General features: G+C 52.6%; 1 long non-coding RNA gene across 1 annotated transcript; it reads left to right on the forward strand.

The window, feature by feature from the left end:
* Nucleotides 1–8,221: 8,221 nt before the first annotated feature.
* On the forward strand, nucleotides 8,222–12,715 carry LOC141951161 (uncharacterized). The gene is made up of 3 exons (XR_012631284.1): nucleotides 8,222–8,395; nucleotides 10,703–10,795; nucleotides 12,017–12,715. It is a non-coding gene; the product is annotated as an uncharacterized LOC141951161 (long non-coding RNA).
* Nucleotides 12,716–15,608: the final 2,893 nt, after the last annotated feature.

The raw sequence follows: 15,608 nt of genomic DNA on the forward strand, positions 1-15,608 counted from the left end.
AAAAACTGTTTATCAGTCTGCATGCTGCTGTGAGAAGGGGGCCAGAGCCTGTCCCTCTGTAGGGAGGGTCAGGTAGGCATCCCAGGGTACTGGGAGCTGTGTGCTAACGCAGCGTGCTGGCCCTTCTGCGCTGGGAGAGGCAGGGATTTGCTGGCTGCCTGCGCTGCTTTCCCCTACGGATCTTCTCCAGGCACGGGAACTGGCCCCTCAGCACAGCAAAAAGTCAGTTCCCCTGAGATGCACAACCCTAGGCTGCCCCACGGATGCTGGCGCAACCCTGGCCCCAGAGGCAGGGCTGCTGCGGCTCTCTCCAGATCATGCCCATGGTTTTGGAGAGGGTGAGTGATCAGGGAGTGATGGGGAAAGTTCATCTGTCCCTCCTCTGCCTCTGGACCCATGTGTGGTTTGCTCCAGAGAGCAGGCAACAGCCCCATGCCTGCTGATGGCTTGGAAAGCCTGTTCTGCAGAGAGCTGTCAGGGAAGGGAGCGGGCATGCCCAGGCTGCTGCTCTGCTCTGTAGGAGGAAAGACTGCAAACAGCAATTAGCTAACGTTGCCATTTCCAGAGAAACAGCTCTTGGCACACTGGACAGGAGGCAAACAGGTTAAAAGCTCTAATTCTGATAAGATATATTTAGGTGGGCTTTTTTCCTTTTAAAGGAAGGTAACTTAAAAAGGCTCTGACTCCTTTAAATAGACGTCTCTTTCCCTAACCAGCTAGGAGCTCCATTAGGAGCACTGGCTGTTCCTTTCCACCCAGCCAGGACGGCTGTTCTGGTTCTTGTGACACATGCTGAACGCGGCAGCACCTGGGGTATCTGGAAACCTGCCCTCACGTCAGCAGCAGAGGGGATGAAATAAAAGGGTCTATTTTCCCTTGACAGCTATCCAAAGGAAGAAGTTATCTGCTGCTACTTGCCGGTTATATTATTTATTCTATTAACTGAAGCATAGCAGCGTAAAAGATAATTTAGTCTGGGTTAATGCAGCACAATGCAAAACTCATTACCAAGCCATAACCGTGTTCTCCTGCCACCCTGTACCTGCTGCTGTCCCTGGATGCCTGAACGTCCCTGGTCCCCTCTTACAGCAGGGGCTGGGCCAGCTGTGGCCCCACACAGGGGAACCCATTTCAATAAGCCACGGCTGACAGCAGCGATCGGCTGTGGCCGTATGGGAATGAACGTGGAGTTCATTTCCCAGCACCTACTGCCAAAGTTGCCTCCACTGCTGCCTCCTGCTGCCTTCGGTGGCTTTCAGTGCCAAGGCGAGCGAGCGCTGCTGATGCTGCCATCCTGGAGCTGAAGCTCTCGCTTAACGTGGGAAGGCAGGAGCATCTGTCCCCACCGCTTCCCTATTAGCGTGCTGCTCTGAAGACAAAAAGCCATCTGCCTGCAGAGGTGGAGTTCTACGGTCAGTGATATTTGCTAACCACAGAAGAGAAATCACCACCATGGGAAGGCAGGCAGAGGAACGTGCGATGAGATACAATCTCATCTGAATTCACTGCAAGATGGATCTTCCATATGTTGCTTTCCTGTTGACCATGGGAACAGACCCACGGCTCTTCATGTGATACCAAATCTCCTGATGGGCCCTTCTTGCAGCTAATGAAAGAGGTTTGACATGGGGTGATGGTCCTGTGCTGCTCCTGCCTGGATATCTCCTCTTCCTCATAAGGTCAGTGCTTCCAGGTGGGGTCTTGCCTCCAGAGGAGCCTCTAGTTTCAGGTTCACACTGATCTTGCGAAGCACCTTGACTCCTGAGGACGTTTGCATGGCACAGCTGGTTCAAGAAGGTTTTTACAGAACACACTCACTTATTATGAGCCAGAATTTGCAGAGAAACTCCATACAATTAGCTGGCTTGCTGGCGCTTGCCCTGGGACCTGTCCAGGGAATCCCAGGCCTGCTGGGTGCTGAGAGGTACCTGCAGCTCGATAGTCTACTCAACTTGCTATGGTGACAGCCTGATCCGGCCCACTATGGCATAGCCCTGGCCCTTTGGTATGCCTCTTTCCACGATTTCATCTAAGTTCTGCCACCTTTCCTTGTCTAAACCAGTGTAGGCAAGCTGACGATCTGGGTGCAGATCGGAGGGTTCATCCCCTTTACCTTGTCACATACTGGTGATATTAAGTCCAAGAGCATCGCATTCTGGATGTTTATAAATTATAAGGGAAACAGATTGCTTCCTTAATCCCCTGAGCTTTTTTCATTCCTTCATTGTGTTAGTATGTTGGTTAAGCTGTATGTCAGCCCTTGTTCTTGCTTACTATAGATGAGGCTGGCTTGTCAGCACTTTTGTCTCCTTCCTTTTCCAATCAGCATCTGAGAGCTTGGGTCAGAACTGCTACATATTACTTCTGCAGCAGCACTTTGCAGACTGACCAATACAGCAGTTCAGCGAGTATGTCACTCTTGACAAGCGTTATTTGCCCTGGATAAATCAGGTAGCATATTTTCAGTTGCAGGTAATAGGCAGTAACATCTTCCTTCTGCATCGTCTGAAGGTTTCCAGGTCTCTGTGTCACCCCAAGAGGCTTCCTTGCCTCCACTGCAGTGGGATGCAGCGATGCCCGAGCTGTCTCTGGGTGAGGAGTTGTGGCGCCCAGAAGCAGCAGGGCTGCTTTAAATGAGGCTCCTGCCCTCTTAATCATTCTACCTTGAGAAGCACAAGATATTATCTCAAGCTGCAGGGCTGCTTCTCAGGGTAGGTTGGTCAACACTGGCCTTGCTATCTAGGAGTTGTCCTGGCAGCGCGTGGGCTGTCAGCCTCAGCGAGGGAACACAGACACCAGCAGATAACACACTTTGGCTGGTTTGATGCATTATACTTTCCTGGCTCTGTGTTTGCCCCCTGTGTTGAATGCTTTCTTGCCCTGCTGGAGTAGGGCTGGTTTGGGCAGGCTGTGATCGCCAGCATGGTGTGCAGGGGAGCATGGTTCTCCCAGGGTGGTGTTTACAGAGGGTGAGAGGAGCTGATGGAAGCTTTTTTGCATCCATTGCTTTGGTGTATCTGGGCCTGCCTCCCCATGCCTACTTTTCCCTAAATATTGCTGCTCTCAGTTAACTCTTAGCCGCTGTGTCTGTCCCTCAAGTGATGTGCAGCTCTCAGCTACCCTGCATGGACGTGATGGTCCTTCCACCGATGTCCATGTTGGCTCCCTGCTGTGGTGCTTGGCCTGTTCTCCCATCTCTGGTGCTACAAGCCCAGCACTCCTCTCCCCGTGCTCTCTTAGCCTGCACAGTCTCGTTCCCAAACGCTGCTGGGAAGCTTTCCTCTCGGAGCAGAGCCCACCCATGGGTGAGGTGCTGTCATGCCCTGCCCACGTGCCTGGCTGCGGGGGCTCGATTTGTTTGCTCCCCTTCCCCCAGAACAGTGGGGAGGGCAGAGCTCGCTGCCGGCAGCAGAGGCACCTCCTGCCAGCACACGCCGTGCAAGGGAGGATGACGAGGTTCCTTTTGTTCCTGTGGCTGGGTGGGAGGTGGCACCGAGGCCCCTGCTACCCCTGTGACTCAGGCGAAGGCTGCTCTGTGCCGTGAGCTGGCAGGCTGTTTGGTGGGGGCATGGTGGGGCCCTGGAGGCTGCATCCTCTTTTGCTTCCCAGGAGGGCTCGAAGCAGGCCCCTGCTCACCTGTCCTCCCTTTTGAAGGGTGGGGAGAATTTATTGCTATTATTCATGTGGCTTTTGTGAAGTTTAATCTGACAAGAGGAGTGCTATAATTAACTGCTTGGGATGTTGTTTGCACCTGTCCCTGCCCCATGAGCCTTGGTGAGGCTTTAACTTCCCCCTGAAAGCCCTTCCCCAAATCGCTGTGGGGTCAAAGCAAGCTTTGTCCTGGCAGAAAGGAGCCTGTGGCACTGGGTCCTCCCACCTTGGCTCCTCTTGGCTGTGACTGGCATAAACAGTGTTTGTTGGCACTGCTGCCTGCCTCGTGCTTTTTCCCAAGAGGAACAAGCTGCACATGATGGGTTCTGAGATAAATCGGGCTCCCAGGTGTCAGGACACACTGCCTGGGCAGAAGGAAAGGAGCTGGAAATCTGAGCTTCACCTGTGTGCAAGTTGTTCCAGGCTTTGCCAGGGCAAAGACCTGGCTCCATGTCGCTGCTTATCAGCTGCCTGTGGTGCCCATTTCTCTCTGTCATGGCTGGAGCAGAAAGGTGGGAACAAACCTTGGCAAACCAACCATGCTGTCCCTGGGGAAACAGCGTGGGGTGGAAAAACACTTGGGCACGGTTGTCCAGCTGTACCTGCCGGGCTGACAGCCCTTTGAGAGGAGGTGGGACTGAGCTGATCAGTCTGGAGGGCTGGGAGGTGGGACCATGACAGGGGAGATGCTGGCTGTCCAAGAGGTGTCCCTGTCTCCCATATCCCTGAATGAATGTGGGACCAGTGGGTTTAAAACCCACCTCGGGCTCCCCATGCGCTCCCAGGATCACGGGTGGCAGCAGTGGGCTCTGCTGCCTACATTAGGAGTCAGAGTGGCTTGAGCTGCTGCACGTTTATCCATCAGCAGCAACGCTGGCTGGCCCTGGGGGGACAGTGTGACTCGGGGTCCTTAAGGTCCTCAGAGAGAGGCACTTCTGTGAGCCAGGTTAAAGCTGGCTGCCAGGCATCTGCTTTGTCAGGAGCTCCCTCGGGCTGCACACCTTTTGGTACACAAGGCTGAATCCCATCTCTTGCCCCTCAGCAAGGTGTCTAGTCCCTGCACATACCCCCACAGCAGCATCCTGCCCCGTTGATGTAATGGCCCAACCTCACCACGCACTGGGAGCTCCCTTATCACTTTGGCTGAGCCATCTCTACTCCTTGCTGGGCTGCTGCAGACCCAGCTGTGTCAGGAGCAGCCTCCCCTCGCTCCCTGCCTGTCCTGCCTTGCAGGAGAGCCCAACCTGACTGCCCTGCTCATTCAATTTGTTTTGGTTCATGTTACAGTCGAGGATAAAGTTGCAGATATTTCTGTGTAGCGATAGGATCTTGCCAGCCAGCTCTCCTTTAATAAGATCCCAGGCGTTTGAGGTGCCCGATTACCTTATCTCCCCTCCACAGATGTACGTTACCCTCCTCTCTTGCCAGACTGGGAGGAAGAAGCCAAAATTCTGCTACCCAGCCCTGTCTCTGGTAAATGCTACAACCCCTTCTCTAGCCCATAAATAAAAGGAGAGGTTGGATGCTAAAGCAAGGCACGAACACATCATCGCCCACGCTTCTGCAGCTCTCAGGGCCTCCTGGAAGCTGTCTGATGCAAAGGGGAATGTCCCCAGCTAGAGAAGTGAGTGCCAGAGCATGTGTCCTGGCCAGAGTGGCCACTGTGAGCAGAAAATGTGGAAAAATAAGTGGAAAGTGGTGGGGGAAGCTGGGAATCAACAGTGCTTCATCCAGTATGGAGCCTGGAAAATGTAGAAATTGTGAAGGGAAGTGAAAAGATGTGATGAGAAACTTTGGAGGAATTTCTAGCAGTGAGGAGGAGGAACTGATTTTTAGCATATGAAAAAAAAAAAAAGGAAAAGAAAAAATCTCTTAGCAATGCTATTGGAATTGGAAAAGCAGAGCATGTGTTGTTGTTATCTGTGGAGAAGGGTTGATGCCTCCAGCCCATGTGACAGTGAGTGTGTGTGAATCTGTCTCCATTTCTGCCATGGCCAAGGGTCCCAGCAGCAGCACTGGGGAAATGTGGGTGGCTCAGGGCTCCCTTGGCTCCTGCCCTGGGGCTGGAGAGGAGTGAGGAGCAGCTCTCTGGATCACATGCTGCTTCAGCGTGAACCCTGAGCGATCTGGGAGGTGAGCTGCTCTCCAGGCTGGGCTTTTCTGGGCAACGGTCGATGAAGGTTTTGTGGGAGGCTATATAATGATTGACCTTACAGGAGTGAATCTTATTAAAGCACAGAGCTAGCTTAGCTTGCAGCTGGGTCAAGTTGTATTGCAGATGATATCGTTGCTGTTTAGAAATTTATACTTTTCTTTGGTTGGAAAGTCTTCGACTCTGCCTCGTTGCAGCCTAGTAGATATACAGGCCTGGGTCGCAGCTCTGTGTTTCCCCCCAGGGCCTCTCCTCTCCCTAGGCCAGGCCAAGCTGTTGAACTGTCTCCTACCCACACGTGCCTGGCTTGCAAAGCCAGTTTGGGTTTGCCCACTGATGTTTAGCCAGTGCCACCACATATCTCTGAACCGGAGGAGCCCCTTGGCCACAGCGGCCCCGGCAGGCTGCCTGCAGTGCTGGGGCTCTTTGAGATCCACCGGTGTCATACAGATGAACCCACACCTAATTGCTTTTAAAATTCCCTGTTGCTATGACAACCCACCAAGCAAGCATGATGCACTCGAGTGCTGTCTCTCCACTCCCAGGTCTTGCATCGCCACCAGAAAGCTGTGTGTGTACCTCTATACGTACATGTGCTTTATTCCAGCTTTCTAAGGCGGTTTATAATCCCCTTGGAGCACAAGCAGAATCTCTCCTGAGCTGGTGAAGGGTTTACTTAAAAGGTCTGATGATAAGGTTAAGGAGAGGCCAACAGCCGCTCACCCCGCTGCTGAGTGCTTCCACAGCTAAATTTAGCCCCTTGAGTCATTACTGAGTCAGCAAATCGGGGGCAGGAAATCTTGATTTCTCTTTTCTTCCTTTTTTCAACAACCCAAGGCAGGCTCCAGGTTGGGTTGGTTTCTGTCCTAATCCAGCACGTTACCTGCCTGCAGGGCTTTCCCCTGGAGCATCCTTGAGCCTGTCCAGCAGTAAGAGCTCCTTTTTCTGACACCTGCCATGACGAGTGGCCTGTCCGCAGGCAAGTGGCATCATTACCCATCGTTAGTGGTTCGAGGCATGGAAAGCTGCCTGGTTAGCATTGCCTCTTGCGGGGTAAGCACTGGTCAAGGCTGTGAGCAGGTAGAGCATCCCCGAAGCTGCTTGGAAACACGGCAATGAGTGAAGGTCCATCCAGATGCTCTTCTCCCAGCATGGGGTGTGAGTGCTGCAGCATGGCTAGTAGGAAAAGCAGAGCTCCAAAAAACCCACGTGAGTGTTAAAATAAGCAACATCAGGAGATCCAGATTTGCTGGACCTCCAGAGCTGCTCTGTGTGATGCTCAAGCCTCCCCCAGACAAGCCTGTGCTGTGCGTGCAGCCATCCAGCTCTCTCCAGAGGAGGGGCAGGCTCCGAGGTCCCCAGGATCCCAACAGAGCAGGATCAGCTGGAGCTCAGCGCTGTGCCTGGTGGAGACCCTCTCCTGGGAGGGCCAGCAGGCTGTCCAGGCAGCTTCTTGCAGTCCTTAGAAAGCAAATCCTGGGAGCAGAGTCCCCACTGCTAGCTGATTGTGTCAGTTTGTATTAGATCCCACTGAGTGTGTTTTATGTAATTTGTTTCCCAGAATGAAGTGTTTTACAAGTACAGCATTTAATCACCTTGTAAAAGGGGATGAAAAACTATCTCCACCCCTGGGTCTGGGAAATAGCTAAAAGGGAATCTAGAATAGAGACTGTGTGCTCACCCCATCATATTAGCTGGACTGGAAAGCCCAGAAGAGCTGGTGTTTGTGCTTGCAGACAGCCAGGGCTTGGACAGGAGAACTCGGAGGGTCAAAAAGCCCACAGTGAAAACACCAAGCATGGAGATGTCTGAGCAAAGCAGAGCCCCAGCATCCTGCCCAGGAGCTGGAGCTGCTCCCCAGCAAGCTGTGCTTGCCCTCCCAGGGACCGTGGTGCCTGGCCGGAGGAGGGAGGAGGTGGTGTGGATGCTGTGTATCCAAAGCTTCTGCAAGCCACCTCTGTAACGCCTCCTGAAATGTAGCTCTTCCCTTGGGCCCTGGTGCTCCCCTCACTTCTGTTTTTAGTGGAGACACCCCAAAACCTGGCAATAGAGTTATCTTCCCAGCTGAGGGTGTGTGTTTCTGGCAATGAGCTGAATCCAAGCAAACCTGTGTCAGAAGCAATTCTGACAACACCCAAGCCAAGAACTGCCTCTCTGCAGGAGAAGGGAGCACCACCAGGCTCTGCACAGGACCTGGCCCTTCCTCAAGGCAGAAGTACCTCTATTTTGCTTAAGGATTGCTGGCGAGCCACGCTTCTTTCCGGAACCTGGAGATAAATCAGTGGCTTGTTGGAGAGTGAAGGGCACAGCGAGCGATGGGTGCTCCTCGCCCCGTTCTGGGTGTTTGCACGGTGACAATGGATGCTGGGCTGGGGGGCTGCCACTCTCGCTGTTGTTTTTTTTATTCACAGTAGGCAAAGGATGAAAAATCAGAGTAATGGCCAAGGAGACGGCATCCACTTGACTTCTCTTGCCCATGGTGGGAGCAATTAATCTAGCTAAGGCATTGCATCGGGACGAGACCACAAGGTTACACAGCCTGAAGCCCGTGTGCTCCAGGAGCTGAGGATGATGCTGGACCAGCACCCACAGGTTTGTTCTCCCTCCCTCTCCCTGCCTTGCCTTTGATCTGCTGCCAGGGGGCAATATCATTCCCTGTTGGGAGCCGGTTCAACGCAGGCTGGCGGAGCAGCAGGAGCCCCACCGTTACTAATGAGATGTTTGCTGCTCGCTGGCTGGCACAGTGGTAGGTACTCGGTGCTGCCTGAGACCTGCACCGATAAACTGAGCCTCCCAGAGATGGAGTGGCTTCCCTCTGCTACAGGCCTGTTGTCTGCTCCCTCTTATCTAATCGGATCTCTCCTTCGAGTGGCTCCCAAGCCTCCTCTGTAGCGTAGCAAACCACTGAGGTCCTATCCTGCTGGCAAGCACTGTGAAGTGAGAGTGGATGTGCCTGCCAGCAGCCTCTGCTCCGAGGTCGGAGCGGGGCACTGGTCTGCAGGAGGCTGCTGCATGTCTGTATTGCAAGGGGCACGGCTGTCACCTTCATGGAGAGGGTCTGAGCCTTGAACTGCGGCTCCAGCAGACGTTGGAGAAGAACCACCCTACACCGGGCCAGCACGCCCCTCGTTTGGCTCTGGCTGTTTGATGCCAAAGATAACAAGCAGCTCGGAAGGACGTTTTTGGTTGGTAGCTGGTGATGCCTGTTTACTAAAGGCTGCTGAATAGGAAAGGGAACAAGGTCCTGGCCTCCCCGCCTGGGAGCATGACCTTCTGTCCCTTGGACACGCATTGCTAGTGGGTTGTTTGAGTCATGACATCCCCGGGAAGACGCTGCTGTCTGCAGTCCTGGTTTGGAAAGCCACAAAGGGTGGGTGATGCAGTGCAGATGGCGTTGAGGGGCTGGGTGTCTGCCTCTCCCACGTTATTTATTATGCCATAAAATCCAAGGTAACGTACATCAATAAACTCTGCAAAGGGTTTCACGCATGTCAGCTCTGCATATGAGATGGAGCAGACACTCTTTCAAGAAAAGGGGCTCTGTGAGCGGAGGCTGATGTGATTGATGGGGCAGCCTTCAGCTGCCTGCACCTTCGCTTGGCTGTGACACAGAACTGCCTCCCCAGAGCGCCCCGTCACCCAAGGCAGGGTCCCTTCGGCAGTGGGGTCCCACCTGCGTGGGTTCCTGCTGGGAGGGGTTTTTGCAGGCTCTGTGCTCAGAGCTGCTCGCCTGCCTGCAACGATGGCCAACACCATCCCCAAGGCAGGATCAGCTGCCTGGGCAGGCAGGGAGCACTGGGGGCTGCTCGGAGGAGCCGAGGCTCCCACTGGCTGATTTTCCCAAGGGAACAAAATGTGTGCCATTGCGCTCTGTGTGCGTGTACCTCTGATAGCTCCTGAGCCCCTCGGATGGTCTCAGCCACATGTGACAGCAGAGCTGTCACCAGTGCTGACAGGAGATGTCCCTACATGGAGATATCTCTACACAGAGATGTTCCTACATCTCCTGTGAAATGTGCAGCCGGGTGGGAGAGGTGAGCACCACCACGGAGGGACAAGCCAGCATGCACACACCTCTGGGATATGCAGGAACGACTCCTACACGCATGTGGCCCACTCATGGGTGAAAGCTTTGGCAGGTGGTGACAACTTAGACATCAAACTTGGGTGAACCAGGAGACATAAATCCCAGTATTTGGGATTAGTGCAGGTAATTTATTTTAAAAACAGACAAATCCCTTTCCTGTAGGTGCCTGCTTGTCACAGGAGACGTTCCTCATCTCCAGGAGAGTTACTGCAGTTGAACAGATCCAGCCCTCTCTGGGGTGACGGTCTCTGGAGTTCCTAATCACTGGGTTTGGGGATTTTTTTTTTCCTAACACTTGTGGGTGATTGCCTCCTCCTCCTCCCTTTTGTCTTTCTGCAACATCAGAGGGTTGGGAAGGACCATCTGCTGATTTGATTAATGGCCCTTTTCTGAAAAAGCAACAGAGACAAATGTCCTCCTGAACATGGCAAAGAGAAATGGAGAAACAGGCTGGCTAATTTTCAGCCATTATTTTGGAACTTAAACTCCTTCCCAGTATCAATTTAGCTATTATTTCAAAAACTAATTAATCTTCACTCAGGCAGCTCCAAGGGACCTGTGTTTAGATAATTAACAGCCCATGGATTATGAAAAGTCTTGCTTTTGGATCCTACTACAGTGCTTGCCTTCGAGAACACTCCTGCTACCGTGCTGCTTACCAACTCCTTTCATCAATCCATCTTTTTTTGACAATTAAGAGCAAATAATTAGCCATGATGGATTTTGCTTGCTTTCTTGCAGCTCAGTTCCATTTTTTTTTTTTTGGTCCTTAAATGTTCTTCAGCCAGGCAATTTTTGTGGTTTTTTTGCAGCTAATTACAGCCAAGCAGGGCAAGTCACTGCCTGTTACCAGGAAGATCTTGGAGAAAGGTTGTATTTGGCTTACGGAGAAGCTGGGCAATAAGGTATGAGAAAGGAGATCCTAGAAGGGTAGGGGATGGGATTTTTTTTTCCCCCCTCAGCAGTCTTGCACAACACAACATGAACTTACCCCATGTATTGTTGTGCCAGGGCTGGACTGACCTCCCTTCCCTGGGAGTCTCATCCTGGCCTCTTACTGGCCATCGCAGCCTTGGTCCTCTTGCAGCGCTGAATGACAGGATGTCCCCAAGCTTCCAGGGTTGTGGGAGAGCTCTGCAAAGCAAAGGCAATGGGGTGGCACAGACCCAGAGGCAGTGGTGGAGCAGGTCTGCATCCCATGCAGACCCTGAGCAGCTCCTGTCCATGCCCTGCATGCTCGCTGGCCACAGGGCAGTGAATGTCGGCTGGCAGCACTGGCGGAACGGTGCTGTGCTGCTTGAATTGGAACGGCAGCCACAGCTGACAGCACTCTGCCTGCTGCATCCACGGTGTGCTGTAATTCTTCATTAAGGAGCCCAGAGTTTGCCTGCTCTTCTGCTGAGAGCAAAGTAGCCAGAGTGGTGAGGAGCTTGGCCTTTCAACCCTTTTTCTCAATTAGATGATTTTCAGGTTTTCTTTTTTTAATCTTAACTTGGGGCCAAACTCTATTTGGTTCAAAGCTGGCTTTACCTGGCTGAGGGCTAGGAGAGTACCAAGGACACGGTGTGGCTTGTACAGGGGACTGGGCACCTTGGGGCACAACAGAGGAAGGGGGAAACCTGAAAGCAAAGCTGCTCTGGCTGCTGCCGTTCTCATTAGATCTGGATGAGTCTGTGGCACGTGAGTTGCTCTGGACAAGAAGCGCTGCAGAAGCAGCACTTTATCACCTTGAAGAAAATAATGAAACCTTCCCTCTGCTTGAGTGACCGAGAGGGGAAAAGATGGACAGAAAGGAGATGCTGTCAATTCCCTGCGATGTTAGATGGGAATCGGAGAGGTGGCTCTAACTGGTGCCAGCATGGGCAGTATAAGGGAGGAATGGACTATGGGATAAATCCTTTCTGTCCTTCCCATATGGGACACGAGTTGAGCTGCACTGCAAACATGTTGGGGGCACTGGAGGACATGCTCAAACTCAGCTTGATGTAGAGCAGCTCTCCGTTTACCATCAATCATACACCAGGGTTTTAGCTCCTTACGTGTTAGTGATTTCTTAAATATAGGCTTGACTTGCAAGCTTAATGTCTGTGGGTGTATAAAGAGCCAACATTTCCCTCTCCTAACAGGACTTTGAGCTGTGTTTGCTGGGATCCTGAGCTATTGATGGACCATTTTTGATGCCCTTGTGAAGCCTGATGCTGTTCCCATGCCAGCACGGGGAGATTTCCAAACAAACCTCCCCATCTTGGGGTCAATTCATTGAAGGAAGCAAAGAGGATTTTAGACCCTTCCATCCCGTGGTGCCTACAAGCTGGATGGGAGACGGATGTGGCCATGGACGCCCATATCTGGGCTCTCCAGAGCTGATGGATGTGTGGAAGAGTCCTGCAAGGCCGGAAAGGACCTGTAGTCATGCATCACTAGCACCATTGCTGTGACCAAATCCTGTCTTGGGTAGGCTTTAGTGCAAGTTTGCCTTCTGAAGTGGGGTTTGTGTGTGTCCTGTTACCCTGGGCAGGGTCTGGGGTGTGTCTGGTGGGGTGAGATAGAGGGGGAGGCAGGAAATCTGCACCTGGAGCAAAGCCCCAGACACCCACCTCATGCCCAGGAGGGGACATGGGTGGGACCTCAGGGCTTTCGCTGTTTGTATCAATATTCCCTCAATCCTGGAGGGGAGGAAGGCAAGGAGGAGAGGAAATGCTTCCTGTTACGAGGACAGGGCTTAATAGCACCTTCCCTGGCTGGTGCAGAGCAAGGGGGCAAACCTTCCCCAGTCCCTGAGCCCATCTCCTCTCTGCTCTGGAGTGGCATGAAAAGATTCATCAGATTACTCTGGCTTTAAATAACTACGTGTGGATTCAGGCTCAAGCAGAAAGAAATACTTCCTGATGAGCTGCTTACTTTTTCAAATAGATGATGTTTGTGTCCGATAAATCTCCACAGGCAAAACTCCTTGGTCTAGCAGTTTGACTCCTAATTAAATATTTACCAAGATGGTACCTCACCCTGCCTGAAGAAATATCATCCCTTTACCTCGGCTTGGCTCTCACTTCTTTTGCAATGCCGCAGTTTAAGGAGAGCCCTTTAAAGACTCAGCTCTAATAAAATGGAAAAAACAATTCTCTCTCCACCTTTCCAATCTCTCTCCATTTTCCCCCTCTGTGAATAAAGTTTGCTAGAGGCCCTGGAGCTCCAGCTTCTCAGAAAGCAAAGGGCTCTCACAGGAGGGCTGGAAATCTCCCCACCAGGTAGGATGCTATCTCCTTTCAACAGCAATCAAAGAGAACAGCTACCCAGGGAGGGAGCCGGAGCAGCGAGACTCCCGGGGAGAGTGACGTGGCTGATGGAAATGTCACCCTGTGCATCCGCAGGCGTTGGGGGAGAGATGGAGAGGGGGGCTGGGGGGCTGCTGCGTGGGGTCACCAGTCACCCAGGGGTGGCTGTTTGGGACGGATGCATCATTCAGAGAGGTTGAAAGGGGTTTGTTTTGTCCTGATTTTAAGTATTTGCTACAATATACTCTTTTGGGTCGACCAAGCGTCTTCACCTCCCTTGGGGCACGGGAAAAATGATCTCTGGTTTGAATCAATCTGAATTGAAGCAGAACCACGATGAAGCTGCTGTGGGAGTCCCCATGTCAGCCAGAACCTGTGTCTCATGGGGCACAGCCCGAGGGCTGCTGGGGTGAGGGACCCCGGGTCACCCACCACCGCCCTCCCGCCACAGGCAGCAGCAGCCCCTGTGCTGCCGCTGACCTTTGGGGTGAGGGTGGAAAGGGCTGGACCACCCCGTTGCCATGGGGACCTGCCCGCTTCTGCTAATTGCTGCAGCTCCTTGGGGTCCCTCCCCAGCCACCCCACCCCCCCCCAGCCTTCCATCTTCCATCCATCTGCCCAGCCAGCACAAAGCTGGTCAGACCATGCTCCTGCATAATCCTGCCCCAGAACCCATGGCCTGAGTGACACCCCCTGCAAACTAAGGGCTTTCCCCCATCCTCCTTCTTCTTGGGGTTCCTTCATATAGATATAAATCAAAATTGGTGGTTCTAGAGCCCCTGCAACCCCCTGTCCCCCATGTACACATGCCCCCCCTGCATTTATTTTGCAGCAAGGCAAAAGGAGGTGATGCATCTCCCTCACCTTGCTTCCCACGCTGGGCTGGGTTTATCTTCTTTCAATTAAATAAGTGCAGATAGTGGGTTTAATAAGGCCTTGCCTATGAAAGACTACTAACGATTTCATTTCCAACATGTTGTGAATTATGAGGCAGCCTGCAAAACAAAGCCGAGCAGGGACAGGCTTGGCAGCTAATTACTGTCCCCCATGTCCCCCATGCTGCCACTGCTGCTAGCTGGGCCCCTAATTGCTCCCTGTGCCTGATTGCATTTCGCTGGTGGTTGTGGTTCATTTGCAGCTCTCGCCTGGCACTTAGCTGTTGCTGTTTCTTTGTCCACCCCCCCTTCTTCAAGTTTATTAATGAAAACCTTATCTGTCTGTGCAGATAATGCCAGAAATAATTAGTACTCAGTGAGGTCTGTCAGACTCCTCTCCTCTTCCACCCCCCAGCCCTGATCTCCTTCCTATTTGCAGTTTCCCGGGTGCTTGGTTAGTGCTGGGGATGTTTTTTTTGGGGGGGGGAGGTTTAAGCCTTTCTCACCCTGTGCAGCTTTCAGCCATCCTGGCTGCCCCAGGCTCAGGGCTGTGCTCGGAAATCTCCTCTGGAGGGGATGTCAGGGAGAAGGGGACTGGCTGCACCCGTGATCCCTGCTTAAAATCATCCAAGTTTTCCTTGCTCAGGGCGAACCTGGTGCACATGGGGAGCTGCAGCCAGGTATGTTGGGTAGGTTTGGTCTCAAGGGACGTGGCTGGGGTGCAGGTCCCCCCTGGTCCCATCCCTGTTGAAAAGCAAGGGGCAGCCCCATGTTTGCATGGGGGACCTGTCCCAGCTCTTCTCAAGCTCCTTTTTTTTTTTATTACGTTTATATTCGTCGTCTCTTGGCTTAAATCTTTCAGCCTGATAAAGGACGACAGCACTTCTCGAGTGCCTGGGATAGCATAAATAATTCCAGTGCTGAGAGAGATTTACAGTGATATAAATGTCAGGAGTGAGCCCAGTTTGTATTAATGGCCTTATTAGTTATGTTGCTGTAAAATACTGATACTCCAGTTGTTAAGCAGCCATGGTTTTGCTCTGCAGCATTAATTCAATAAATTGGGGCTTTTTGATATAAATCTTAAAGTCTGCTGAACCCCATTAGAAAATCCTTCATGATATGTCAGAGATCTTCAAATGGCTTTGACTGAGAGAGACCTGGGAATAAAAATGCTGTTTGGGGTGCAAGTACAGGGTAAAGACAGCAAGTGCTGCACCTCCGTGCCTGGGCTCCCTCGTGGGAGCAGGATGCTGCGGGATGTGGTGGGTGTTGCACAAGCACCCCAGCCACAGCAACTCTGGTCCTGCCCAGAGTCACTCTGCAGCCCTTGGAGGTCTCCTGGCTATGCAGGGACTTGGGGTGAGCTTGGATTTTTCAACCATCAGCTGTGGAAACCACATCTCAAGCTGCATCTGAGAGGCCTGGTCTGGCTATCTCCTGCCAGCTGGAGGTTGACTTGGCTCCATCCCCAAGCTCTGGCTCGCCAAGGCTTCGAGAGCAGGTTGCAGCCTGGATCCGGTCCCCGGAGGAGAGAGAAAGCGAGAGAAGAGCTGGTGCTTGGGGCT

This window comes from Strix uralensis, chromosome 17, assembly GCF_047716275.1.
Source record: "Strix uralensis isolate ZFMK-TIS-50842 chromosome 17, bStrUra1, whole genome shotgun sequence".
Lineage (NCBI taxonomy): Eukaryota > Metazoa > Chordata > Aves > Strigiformes > Strigidae > Strix > Strix uralensis.